Source organism: Suricata suricatta, chromosome 1 (assembly GCF_006229205.1).
Source record: "Suricata suricatta isolate VVHF042 chromosome 1, meerkat_22Aug2017_6uvM2_HiC, whole genome shotgun sequence".
In the NCBI taxonomy this organism is placed as follows: domain Eukaryota; kingdom Metazoa; phylum Chordata; class Mammalia; order Carnivora; family Herpestidae; genus Suricata; species Suricata suricatta.
In genome coordinates this window covers 158,024,044-158,038,398 of record NC_043700.1, presented here as the reverse complement: position 1 = coordinate 158,038,398, position 14,355 = coordinate 158,024,044, and the positions used below count along the sequence as shown (strand labels likewise).

At 34.8% G+C, this 14,355-nt stretch overlaps 1 long non-coding RNA gene across 1 annotated transcript in view; it reads right to left on the bottom strand.

Moving 5' to 3' along the window:
• Nucleotides 1–1,365: 1,365 nt before the first annotated feature.
• The window catches only part of LOC115285617, a 56,197-nt gene continuing 43,207 nt past the window's right edge, over nucleotides 1,366–14,355 (bottom strand). The window contains exon 4 of the long non-coding RNA XR_003905608.1: nucleotides 1,366–1,544. This is a non-coding gene — a long non-coding RNA (uncharacterized LOC115285617). The remainder of the gene's footprint in view (nucleotides 1,545–14,355) is intronic.

Here is a 14,355-nt window from a genome sequence, read left to right as displayed (position 1 = left end):
TATCATTGGATTTAATGAAATGTTTAGAGGTGCAGTAGGCATGACTTTGAGTAGATAATAAAAGAAAATGCAAAATGCTTATTGATTTATGATGTGGTTTCATCTTAGCTTGGGCAAACCATGCAGTATTTAATACATAGTAGCAGAATATTTACTATTGAAGCTTGAAAAGATGTGAGTTCATTGTGTGCAACCTTTCATTTATGCATGTGAGAGGGTTGTCATGTTTTTAATATTTTTACATTGTAGTACTTGTTTTGCTTGTTGGTGATGTTTGCTTATTTAATACATTCTGTCAAGGACAGAAATTACATGCTGGTTTTTTTTTCCTCCCCTAGGGAGTGTGTCTTGGGTTTTTCCCTTATTATTTTCTTTACTTTTTTTTTTCCTTTTCTTTTTATGGTGGTGGGGGTGGTTATGTTTAATTGAAGTTGCTTTCACAGCACCTAAGTCTTAATCATCCATTTTCGGTATAAAAAGTAGCTACTTTTTTGCATGCACAAGTATACTGTAGTATAGAGGTGGAAATTAAGGAAAGGTATTAAGCAGGCTGTGTTTTAGCTTATGGGCAAGTAATAAATTATATCATGTATCTTGAATGTATCATAGATAAGCTGCTATATTACAATTGCCACTTCAGATAGCTGTGAAATTAGGTGATTAACTAGTTGGTACCTAACCTTCTAATTTCTGTATAAGTCTAATTGCATGAAATAGAAGTGGGGGTTTTGATTTTTTACTTTGCTTTTCTGTTTGGAGTATCATTGAAACTACTGTATTGTAAATGATGGAAAATAATTGTATATGTTAAAAAAATAAATTGTATAAAAAAGTAAATTATATATATTTTTTGGCAAAAGTGTTGATAATTAACCCAGAAAGCAGAGTGGTTTAACCACATCCTTATATGGCCATGACTCTGAAATACCAAAAATATTTGTATTGTTTAAAAAATATAGGGTGAATATATGTTCTGTAACAAGGTTGCCTTCCTAAAGGAAAAGAGTTGTTTTGTTTTGGTACAATAACTGCTTTCACTCCTATCCTGCTGAGCTCCCAGCTCTGAGGTCATTAAGCACAGAGCTGGCAGCAAACCTTTTTTATGCAGCCTAGTGGGAAGAATTGGTTCTTGATGTGGGACAAGTAGGAACCAACCCTGAAGATATTTGACTCTTCTTTGAAGTCTTTCCCTAAGTAACCTTTTCCTTGTGTCCATCTTACTCTCAACCCTATCACATTAGCTCAAGATCTAGATTTTTTTTTAAATCGACCATCCACTATTCAGGCTTTTAAAAATTATGTTGGAAATTTTATGACATGCTTTGGGAAATGCAGAATGTATTGATAGAATGAGCAAAGCTTTCTTTATGGTTTATTCATGCAGACTGAGTAAACATGAGCCCCCCCAAAGAAGCTGCAGCCATGGGGATAGAGAGAGGCAGAAACAACATTAACATGCTGTGCACTTGAAGTTGCAAGTTTGCAATGAAATCGCTTGGGCTCTCTCCTGGAGCAGCAGATTTTTCTCCATAGGAAGTTCTTATCTGTTGCAGAGAAAAGATTAGGTTACATAAGGGTAAACAAACATTGCAGGTTGAAGATATTCTACAATGCAATGCAATCAAATTTCAGACTTCAGCATTATGAACTCTTAACTAGGGAATTTCAAAACGAAGAGAGAAATATTTGAATATCTCTCAAGCTTCAATTCCTTGTGCTATATTTTCTGCATTAAAAATCTAGGCTTTTGATAAGTGTGCATAAGTATGAATGGAAATCTACTTCTCTGCACAATAAATTCCAGAAAAGTTTTTGAGCTTAATGCATTTGAGAAAATTATGTATTGAGAAGTTAAAAGCATCAGAGCTCTGAGGGGCTTTGAGATTATCCTTGTCCTCTATTTTATTGATGGAAAAAGAAAGACCTAAATACGTTGAGTGACTTGCCCAAGTTTACATGTGGAGTCACATATATTGAGGTTTGACGGGTCTTCTGACATTCATTACAGTTGCTTTTAAGATTAAATATGTAGAAGCAGGAAAATATTTTACAGCCAACATTTATTTTTACAACCTGAAACCAGTGGGACTGTTTTCTAATATCACAAAAATGTATTAACTGGTTTAGCTTTGTTCCCACTAATCAAAAAAAAAAAAAGAATGAAAAATCTGTATGTTGAAATAACTAAATACTGAGCTAGAATTACCAACCATGGTTTTGCAGAGAACCTTCTGAAATAAGAATTTAGTTAAGATAAACACAGACATTTATCTGAAAAATATCTGAGTAAGAAAAAAAGTAACATTAGCCAGGTTAGTGATTAAAAAAAAATAAAGCCTGAACAACAACAACAAAAAACAAGATGATGGATAAATTTAGCATTTCATTCTTCATGGAAATAATCTCATTTGGCCATTATGAATACAAAGATGTGGAAAGACAAAGAGCATCTTCTGAAAGCCCCTATTAGCATTTTTCTCCTGTGACTGTATAATAGCATGCAGATGTTAGGGGAAAATTCTTTGGATTATGGCAGTATTTTTACAGTCACTAGCTGCAGTGGGAATGCGTGTGGGTACATCTTTACATAAACTAAACTAAGGATAAGACAAATTAGGTGAGTGGCTGTTATCTCTGAATGAGGCTAAGAAATGAATGATGGAAAGAGGGCTATTTTCAGATTGTACACCCAAAAGTCTTGGTTAATGGTCACACATTGACTAAAATAATCAACCATATAAGGCAAAATAACTTGTTTGAGGTCCTCAGGATATTATTATAAAATATTAAACATATCAAAGGTAAAAATGATACAAATATTTTTTTGCCACAGTGTGAACTATATTTCCATGAGACCATTGAGGAAAAATGTATAAGGCATAAAGTGATTACCATTGCAATGTTTATAGTGAACCCATAGAGTGTGTTGGACAGCTTCACTTTTTTCTATCCAACAGACATCAAACTTGACTGTCTAGATTTGGATAATTTAAGAGGAATGAAATTCCATATCTTCAAATTCTATAAAAGTCATATATAAAATTAATCTGAATATAGGCCATAGGCATGCTCTCAAAACTACTGTTTCACTTTACAGAATAAAAGCATAGCTCTCTCCCATTTTCTATCAGCTTGTGGTGCATTATCTCAAATGTAAAAATGTAGAGGGACAGCAAACAAGTAGACAATTCAATATCAGATACCCTCATTTAATCAACCTGGGCTGAATTTTTTGCTCAAGTTATCACAAAGCTGCAACATGTTGCCTGGGGTGCACTTATCTTTTTGAATTAGTGTTTCTATTTTCTTGGGTAAATACCAACTAGTGGAATTACTAGATATAATATGTTCATTCTTAAGTTTTTGAGATACCTCCATACTATTTTCCACAGTGGTTATACCAATTTACATCAACCGTTCCTTCTTCTACATCCTCACCAACACTTATTTAATTTTCTTTCTTTTCCTTTTCCTTTCTTTTCTTTTCATTTCTTTATTTTTTCCTGATACTAGCCATTCCAACTGGTATTAGGTGATATCTCACTGTAGTTTTTTTTTTCTCCCCAACCCCCACTGTGGTGGTTTTTATTGATTAATAATGTTGAGCATCTTTTCATGTGTCTGTTAGTCATATGTATGTCTTCTTTGGGAAAACGTCTATTTAGATCCTTGACCTAGTTTGGAATTGGACCTTTTTGCTGTCTTTGTTGAATAAATGTTTTATATATTTTGGATATTAACCCCTGATTCCATATATCATTTGAAAATATCTTCTCTCATTCCCCAAGTGGCCGTTTTGTTGATGTTTTCCTTTGCTGTGCAAAAGGTGTTTTGTTTTGTTTGCTTTGTCTTGTTTTTGGGTATAGTCCCAATAATTGTGTGTGTGTGTGTGTGTGTGTGTGTGTGTGTGTGTGCATGTGTGTGTTCCCCTTGCCTAAATAGACATACCCATAAATATGTTGCTAAGACTGATGTCCAAGAGATTTCACTGTGTATGTTTTCTTTTAGGAGTTTTCTGATTTCAGATCTCAAATTTAGGTCTTTATTTAATCCATTTTGAGTGTATTTTTGTGTATGGTGTAAGAAAGTAGTTCAGTTTCATTCTTTTGCATGTAGCCATCCAATTTTTCCAACACTGTCTTTTGAAAAGACTGTCTCTTCCTCATTGTATATTCTTGCTTCTTTTGTCATAGATTAATTGACCATGGTAGGTGTGGGTTTATTTCCGGGATCTATATCTTGTTCCATTGATCTATGTGTCCATTTTTGTGCAATTACCATACGGTTTTGATTATCATAGTTTTGTAGTATATCTTGAAAATGAAGACATTAATTTGAAAAGATGTATGCACCCACATGTCTATTGTAACATTCTTTACAACAGCCAAGATACAGAAGTAACACAGGTTGCCTGCTAGATGAATAGGTAAAGCAGACGTGATGTGCAATGGACTACTACTGCACCATAAAAATGATATATTGCCATTTGCAACAACATGGATGGACTTTGGGGTTTTTATGTCAGTTTAGATAAGTCAGACAGAAAAATACACCATCTGATCTCACTTATATGCGGATTCTAAAAAAAAAAAAAACCCAAAACCAAGCATCAACAAAAACAACAAAAAAGAAATAAATTTTAAAAAAGAACCAAACAGACTCTTAAATACAGAGAACAAACTGGTGGTATCTAAAGGGGAGAGGGTAGGGTGATAAGTGAAATAAGTAAAGGGAAATAAGAAGCACAAACTTGAAGTCATAAAATAAGCCATGGAGATAAAAAAAAAAGTACAGCATAGGGAATGTAGTCAGTAATATTGTAATAATGTATTGTGATAGACGGTGACTACACTTATTGTGGTGAGCAGTGAGTAATAAACAAAATTGTCAAATCAGGAAGTTGTAAATCTGAAACTAATATAATATTGCTTGTCAATTGTACTTCAACAGCAACAAGAATAATAAAATTATTGGTCAGGGCTGCAAACTGAGTTTAGCCCATCTGAAGTTCTCTTCCAAATTCCATAGTTGTTGGAAAGATAAACTTCCTTGCAATTGTAGGACCTAGATCTCTGCTTTCTTGTTAACCACAGACCAAGACCACACTTCACTCCTAGAGATTCCCCTCTGGTCAATGGCATGCGGTGCCTGCCTCTCAGACCATGGCGGCTTCCTTCTACTGGGCTGGCTGGAGAGTTCTCTCCACAAAGGGCTCAGTCCCTCCTTAAAAGCTTCCTCAGATTAAACCACTTTTGCCCAAGATAATCTTCATTTTTATTAGCTCAGAGTCAACTGGTTTGAGATCTTAATTTCATCTGTAGAAGGCCTTCACCTTTGCCATTTAAAGTAATCTAATAATGAGAATGAAATCCGTCATATCAACATCCCGCACATACTCAAGAGGCAAGGATTAAACAGGATGTGTGTCCCAGGGGATGAGAATCTGGGGATCATCTTTGAATTCTGCCTATAATAGGGTACTTTCCAGAAATTGAGAAAGAAAAAAATACTCTCTAATGGCTGTTGAAAAGCTATATCTCTAGGTATTGTTCCTTTAAATTCTCACTAGCTGAATTGAGAAAATGAATACATTTGGATTTTTTTTGAGATAAGGGTAGTTCTCCCATCCTGGTTTCTCATAAGCATGAATTATAAATAGATCAGATTGCCTAAAGGTTATTAGATCTATTGGACTGAACAAGCCAGTCTCCTAAGGAGCATAAAAGAATAAATATTAATTATTGAAGATGTTTCTATCAAGATTCATAATGTCAAAAATATTGTTAGTGAATTGGTTTATGACATACTTTCTAACGTTTTTCTAATGAAATTTCCTGAACTGCAAAGGCTGGAAAAGTAAAAACCACAGTACTTAGATCCCTTTGCAAGTTAAGATTCCAGAGTGATTTGGAAATATTTGCATGCATTTGGAAAGTAGGAAGTGAGGCTGTCACTGGAAAGTTGCTCCTTCTGAGGATGGTAAACAGTATTGTAGAGCTTTCTTATTTTCTTATTTAGTAATGCATTTATTTATTTTACAGGACAATTAGCAGAAGTATCAGTATCCAGCCAGTAGCATCATGGTCATCAAGAAGACTGAGTGGGACATCGTTTAGATCATGACCATTATACCATGTTTCTGAAGCTGATAGCACCTTCTCAGTCATGGAAGGGGTTTCTAATTACACTGGTGTTGTATGGATTGAGAATAGCTCTAAGGTTAGTCTTTTAATTCAGCAGGTGGCTTCCTTATAAAGAGGTGGTCCCTTTGGTGGCTCATTTTCTGTTGTGGCTTTGAGAGTATTTTCTGAAAGTGCAATCTTAATTCTGTTTTTTCTGCACTCCCAATGATTCTGTAAATCATCTCTGTTGGCTTTATGCCAACAAGCTAGGATGTATTCTTTGGTACTGAATATTGCCAATACAAGCAATACTTTCTTATCTTTCCTTACCCTCTCTATTTCTGGAGAGACAGTCACACTACTGTGCAGAACAATAATTTTAGTTGCTTTCTTACATCTCTGGGGCCCTTTGGATATGAATGGAGCAATTCTCCTTATGATGTTCTTTTTCTTTCAATGTGACCCCTTTATAGTGTGGACCTAATTATATTTGTACCTAAGGGCATTTGTTCTAAAATCTACTTGGTGGAAGGGAAGAGGGTAGTTTGTTCTTAAAGTTCAATGGCTATTAAAACTTAAAAATTATCTCATGATAGCCCAGAGAGCTTGCATTATTGCCAGTTACAGATTCACTAGGAATTTTCAAATATAATGGCCTTTTTAATAGTTAAATTGTCCATTTTCCCACGGTTATTTTCCCTGCAAGCAAATTAATTTTCTTCTTTCTTTCTTTCTTTCTTTCTTTCTTTCTTTCTTTCTTTCTTTCTTTCTTTTTTTTTTTTTTGCTACTTTAAAAGTTTGGTTCCATAAAATCCTAAAAATTTCTTTTAAAAGGATGGATTATCATAGTGTTTGAGAAATAAAATTGAATCATGCCTTCTTTCTATTTTGCCAGTGTTAACTAACATTCTTTTCTGCGTCCAAAGTCTCTAGCAGTCAAAATGAAGTGAACGTAGCAGAAGAGCCATTTGGGTTTAATATAATGAGGACCTCTTGGCAGAAAGCCTATTTGGCCAGGTGCTTTCCTTAATATCATGCCATGCACACAGCATGAGTTAGTCCTCAGACAATATCCAGTGTTTGAATTTTGATGAAATTCTGGATGATTCACTGAATTTTTTGACTTTTACCTTAAAAATACATTTTATCCAACCATCCTTTATAGCTGCCAACAATGCCCTCTGTGGTTCCCCTTTCAGATCACGCCCACTCTTACAACCCTCTGTGTAATATCTGTATCTTCCACGAAGCTGTAAGTTCTATGAGGTTCAGACTTTTTGTATCAGTATTATAAGCCACTGTTTATCTAGCCATACCATAAATAACTGAAGAGATGTGTAAGAAAACCTCCCAAGTATGTTTAAACATAGAATGGTAGAAAGTAAATGCTGTGAAGTTTTAACACCCTATATGGAAATAAGGCAATTCAAATTCATTTTCTATTTTATTTACTTAATAAACAAATAACACTTTTTATGGGTCAGGCATGATTCTAAGTAAAATTCGGTATTTACTTATTTTATCCTCAAACATCCTTTTGCAGAAAGTGCTATTATTTACCCCCAACACATAAGAAATTGAATCAAATAGTTTGCTGCATGTCACTCAGGGAGAAAAGGGCTGAGCTAGGATTCAGATCCAGTCAGTCTGGGCCCACAGATGATATTGTTAACAGCTACAAGGAAATAAGTTCCCAGTTTTGACCATCTTTGATTGTAAAACTTAGGAGAGCAGTGTTAAAAATAGATGCCACATTAATAGATAAATGTATTCTTAATCTATATTTTATGGGTCTATGGTAACTAATTATTGTTTATGACACATTTTATGAAAGTATTATAAATTAATATACCAATGAGAATCCATATGAGGATTCAGCAACAATAATAACCATTTTTCAAAATCAGATAATTTATTGGAGTTTTTAAATGGAGGCAAGAATGAAAGAAGCTTAAAAGATTCAGTTGGAGAATTTATTTGCCAGTAGCTTTATCTTTACAGTCTGCTTCTTCTCCCTACTTGTTTCTATTCCTCCATTTTTATTCATATTCTTCCCCAGATTAAAACCTAGGTGGGAGAGCTCTTACTGGGGCTATAATGACAGTGTTGTAAAGTAGCAGTTATAGACTCTGAAGTCTGTTGAAATGGCTTATAATACAGAAAAATTCTAACGTATTAAGACTGACTGAAATATTCTCTTATAAAGTATTGGCCCAAAAGGACAAATTTAGGCATATCACAGTTGCTTCTAATTATGTAATAGTGTCTACCCCCATCTTTTAAATAGTGTGGGAAATCATTCAGCACTTTTAAAAAGCTGAGGAAAAGTTCTCTGATTTGCTTGAGAATGAATGTGATCTATCACATATATATAGCCTGTTTTATATATAAAACAGTATTACTCTCTGGTCATTTAATATCTGAAAGCTAACATGGACATAAAAAGAACACATTTTTCTGCTTTTGATAATAGACCTAAATCCTGTCTCTACCCTTACTTCCTCAAGAACTTCCTCAAAAGTAATTTCATCTGTAATTATAATTAACTTTGCCATGTAACATCATATTCATGTGCATGGCTTAGGATGTGGCCATCTCTGGAGGGGTAAGAGATAGGGGAGTTATTCTACTACCACACTTTCTATATTCTATTTCAAAGTCAGCTACATACTTGATAGTAAAAATGAAATGGAAGGTGTAAAATATGGCTTATGCAATGCCCATTTTAACCTCCAACCTTCTAGAACTATATATCCTGAGTTTCTTTGCAGCTAGTTTTCCAGATGTGATATAGATCTGAGAATAACAAGCACTACAGGGATATTTGATTTCCAAAATGAAGAAAATAGGGAAAGAAACGTCAAACATTCATTTTTCTGGTGCATGATTGGCAATGTAATTTGTAGGTCTGCATTTACCACTTCCGTGATGCACCAGCTTTCTATAGTCAGAGTAGCATTTACCCAATGATAGCAGAGCAGTGAGGTGCTATGTTTACCAGTTTTCTGATTTGGTATCTATTTCCTGGGCAGAGGCAGGGTGCTTGATGATTTCCTGGGAAGCTCCCCTAGCACTTGCAGCCAATTTGTAAGCAGTGCAATATACTTACTGGGACACTGTCTTCTATCAATTCTAAATATATTTTCCCTCTTTTAGCTGGCAGTATGTTTATATTTCTTCATAGTACATGAAATAATAATATGTCTTATAGTCAGTCCTATCAGATATGTGATGTGTAATAAGTTTCTTTCTTGGAAAACTATGTGGCGAGAATGCTACAACTCAATCCTATCTGCCAAGTGTAATCTTTGCTTCATCTTAGGTCAACAGTTTATGGGATAATGAAAATGAGTATCTGACCTTTAAAATTCCACTCTGTAACATGAATAAACACATAATTTGCTATTTTCTCTTCCAATCTCTGTGCTCAGACCACCAAAGACAAAAATGGACTTTTATTTAGGAAAAACATACAGTGGAAAATAAATTGCTGCATAAGATGTATAGGATGCCTTTAAAATGTCAGGCTTATCATAATTTACTACTATGCATTATATCTTATCAGCCTACATTCCCTGAAGAATAAATAATTATTAGAATTTCCCAAATCTGATATCTATCATGCTAGACATGGTAGATTTTGAAATCCCATTTCTCAGCTCGATATTGTTGGATATGAAAAATCGAGATAGTTTTAAGGAAGCAGGATAATATGGGAAAAATAGTTTATCTTTTGCCTCAAATTTCAATGTTAATTAATATAGTCAATCTATAAAGTGTTCAGATTCAGAATATGAAACATGATAAACAAGACACATTTGAAAAATTCAGTCTTGTGCTAACAACAAAAGCACAATTGTAATTATACTTGTGTGCTTTTTTTAATGTTTAGCCATTTTTGAGAGAGAGAGAGAGAGAGAGAGAGAGAGAGAGAGAGAGAGAGAGAGACTGAGCATGAGCAGGGAAGAGGCAGAGAAAGAAGCAGATAGAATCAGAAGCAGTCTCCAGACTCTGACCTGTCAACACAGAGCCTGACACAAGGCTTGAACTCATGAACCACAAGATCATGACCAGAACAGAAGTTAGATATTTATCCGAATGAGCCATACATGTACCCTGTGTTATATTCCTTATGATACATGATTATGCAACAATTATGAAGCATTTTGACCAAGTGTAGACCTAGCTGGGAAAGGGTGCATTACTGACTGGGCATATGGCCATGTTGGCTCTGAAGTTTTTCCTGGAAAATAATTCTAGCTCTAACATATTTCTTTTCCTCTCTCTCTTTTCTGAAGGTTGAGTCTAAAATTCAGAGCTTCATGACTTCCTAAGTTGAACTCAGAAGCTGTATTTCTGTAAAAAGAATTTATGTACGAGAGACTGAAGCAGAAAATGATCATTGAGTAGAAAATTACCTTATTAACTCTTCTCATTAGTGTCCTTTGACTCATTTGCACAAGTTTCAGTACTATTATTTCTTTATTACTAACATCAGGAATCAGAATGCCCTTGGTTTTCTGTTTTGTTGCTCTATTTGTATAGAATGTATTTTTCATTATTTCAAATATTAATGATAATGAATTTCTGGAAGACAGTGAAAATGTACATGTTATTTATCTTTATTGGATAATTTCTTAATTTTTGTTAAGTATTACTGTAAAAAGCAACACAGATACACGTAAATTTACAATTGCATCTGTATTCTAAGAACAAACAAAGTTCTCTAATGGATCTTTCATGTGATAGCATTCCATATTTAGAAGCTAAATACTGCAGTTTTTAGGCTAAATATATTAAATAACATTGAAATTTCAGCTAGATAATAAGTGCTTTTGTAAACTCACACTTGCTTTCTTAAAATTTTCTTGATGTCCCATATGCAACAGAAAACTATTGGATTCTTACTGTATGTCAGGCCTTGTATTAGATCTACAAAAAGAAACATCTAGTGAGCAAAAAGGCCAAATGGCAATGTTATCTCAAAAAAGTATTTTTATTAAAAATGCACAAGAAGGATAAAATCAATTAGAATTGGTCTTCATTTATCTATAGTTAGTTTCTCTTCTGTCAACCACATGTTAGAGCACTTAACAAACACTGTTATTAATACAGTTCCACTGTATAGTATTGAACCATAGTTTTAGATTAATTCAGAATCAGGCAAAACAAGTAGCTATTATATTTGATTTCATATATGTGATTTCAGAAAGAAATACTATTTCAAAGCATTTAAGAATACATGTCATCAGTGGAGCACATGGGTTGCTCAGTAGATTAAGCGTCCTACTTTGGCTCAGGTCATGATCTCACAGTTTGTGAGTTTGAGTCCCATATCAGGCTCTGTGCTGGTAGTGCAGAGCCTGATTGGGATTACCTTTCCCCCTCTTTGCCCCCAACCCACTTATGCATGCACACACTCTCTCTCTCAAAATAAATAAATATACTTTTAAAAAGTGCATGTCATTAATAATAAATATTAAATTTACTTTTATAAAATGATAATTAATACTGCATACCACCCTAAGGAATGGTTGTTTTTATTTAAACTATCATCTGTTTAATTGAGCTTAATTTTTTGAACCAATAAAACCTTCTCTGCAACTAGTCTATGTGTACAAATACCTTGATACATTTTTCTAATCACATTCTTTGGATACATTCCAAGAATGGTTAAGATATATCCAAAGGATTTTTCGTGCAATTGTGAATGGGATTAATATCTTGAGTTCTCTTTCGGCTGCTTCATTATTGGTGTATAGGAATGCAACTGATTTCTGTACATTGATTTTGTATCCTGCAACTTTACTGAATTCATCGGTCAGTTCTAGAAGGCTTCTGGTGTAGTCAATTGGGTTTTCCATGTAGAGTATCATGTCATCTGCAAAAAGTGAGTGTTTGACTTCTTCTTTGCCAATTCTGATGCCTTTTATTTCCTTTTGTTGTCTGATTGCTGATGCTAGGACTTCCACCACTATGTTAAACAACAGTGGTGAGAGTGGACATCCCTGTCGTGTTCCTGATCTGAGGGGGAAAGCTCTCGGTTTCTTCCCATTGAGGATGATATTAGCTATGGGCTTCTCATAAACTGCTTTTATAATGTTTAGGTAAGTTCCTTCTATTCCGACATTCTCAAGGGTTTTTATTAAGAAAGGGTGCTGTATTTTGTCAAATGCGTTTTCTGCATCTATTGACAGTATGATATGGTTTTTATCTTTTCTTATGTTAATGTGATGTATCACATTGATGGATTTGCAAATATTGAATCAGCCCTGTAACCCTGGAATGAATCCCACTTGATCATGAGGGATAATTCTTTTTATATGCTGTTGAATTCGATTTGCTAGTATCTTGTTGAGTATTTTTGCATCTGTATCCATTAAGTATATTGGTCTGTAGTTCTCTTTTTTGGCTGGGTCTCTGCCTGGTTTGGGTATCAAGGTGATGCTGGCTTTGTAGAATGAGTTTGGAAGTTTTTCTTCTATTTCTATTTTTTGCGATAGTTTGAGAAAAATGGGTATTAGCTCTGCTTTAAATGTCATGCTAAGTGAAATAAGTCAGGCAGAGAAGGACAGATACCATATGTTTGCACTCATGGGTCTAACAGGACAAACCTAACAGGACCATAGGGAGGGGAAGGGGGAAAGAGAGCTGGGAAGAGTGAAGGAACATTTCATGAGAGACTATTGAATACTGAAAACGAACCATGGACTGAAGAGGGGGAGGAAGGCAAGGGGGTGATGGTTATAGTGGGGGGCACTTGTGGGGAGAAGCACTGGGTGTTATATGGAAACCAATTTGACAATAAACTATTATAAAAATAAATAAATAAAGTAAAAAAATAAATAAATGTCTAGTAGAATTCTCCTGAGAAGCCATCTGGCCCTGGGAGCCATTGGGAGATTTATGATAACAGATTCGATTTCTTCACTGGTTATTGGACTATCCATGCTTTCTATCTCTTCTCATTTGAATTTTGGTAGTGCATGTATGTTTAGGAATTTGTCCATTTCTTTTAGTTTGTCCAGCTTGTTGGCATATCGTTTTTCATAGTAATCTCTAATGATTTCTTGCATTTCTAAGGCATTGGTTGTAATAGATCCATTTTCATTCATGAATTTGTCTATTTGGGTGCTCTCAGAATCATCAAAGAAGTCAATCTTTCACTTTTTGCAGATGACATGATACTCTACATGGAAAACCTGATCAACTCCACCAGAAGCCTTCTAGAACTGATCAATGAATTCAGTAAGTTGCAGGGTACAAAATCAATGTACAGAAATCGGTTGCATTACTATACACCAGTAATGAAGCAGCCGAAAGAGAAATCAAGAAACTGATCCCATTCACGATTGCATGAAAAACCATAAAATACCTAGGAGTAAACCTAACCAAGGATGTAAAAGACCCATATGATGAAAACTATAGAAAACTTATGAAAGAAATTGAAAAAGACACCAAGAAATGGAAAGATATTTTATGCTCATAGATTGGAAGAATAAACATTGTGAAAATGTCATTATTACCCAAAGCAATCTACACATTCAATGCAATCCCCATCAAAAGTGCACCAGCGTTCTTTTCAAAGCTAGAACAAGCTATCCTCAAGTTAGTATGGAGGCACAAAAGACCCAAAGTAGCCAAAGTAATATTGAAGAAGAAAACCAAAATGAGAGGCATCACAATCCCAGACTTTAACCTCTACTACAAAGCTGTCATCATCAAGACAGTATGGTATTGACACAAAAACAGACACAGAGACTAACGGAATAGAATAGAGAACCCAGAGCTGGGCCCACAAATGTACGGCCAATTAATTTTTGACAAAGCAAGAAAGAGTATCCAATGGAAAAAAGACTGCTTCTTTAGCAGGTGCTGGGAGAACTGGACAGTACTAACATGTAGAAGAATGAAACTAGACCAGTCTCTTACACCATACACAAAAATAAACTCAAAATGGCTGAAGGACCTGAATGTGAGACAGGAAACCATCAAAACCCTTGAGGAGAAAGTAGGAAACAGCGTCCTTGACCTCAACCACAGCAATCTCCTACTTGACACATCCCCAAAGGCAAGGGAATCAAAAGCAAAACTGAACTCTTGGGACCTCATCAAGATAAAAAGCTTCTGCACTGCAAAGGAAACAATCAGCGAAACTAATAGGCAACCAAATATATGGGAAAAGATAGTTGCAAATGACATATCAGATAAAGGGCTAGTATCCAAAATCTAC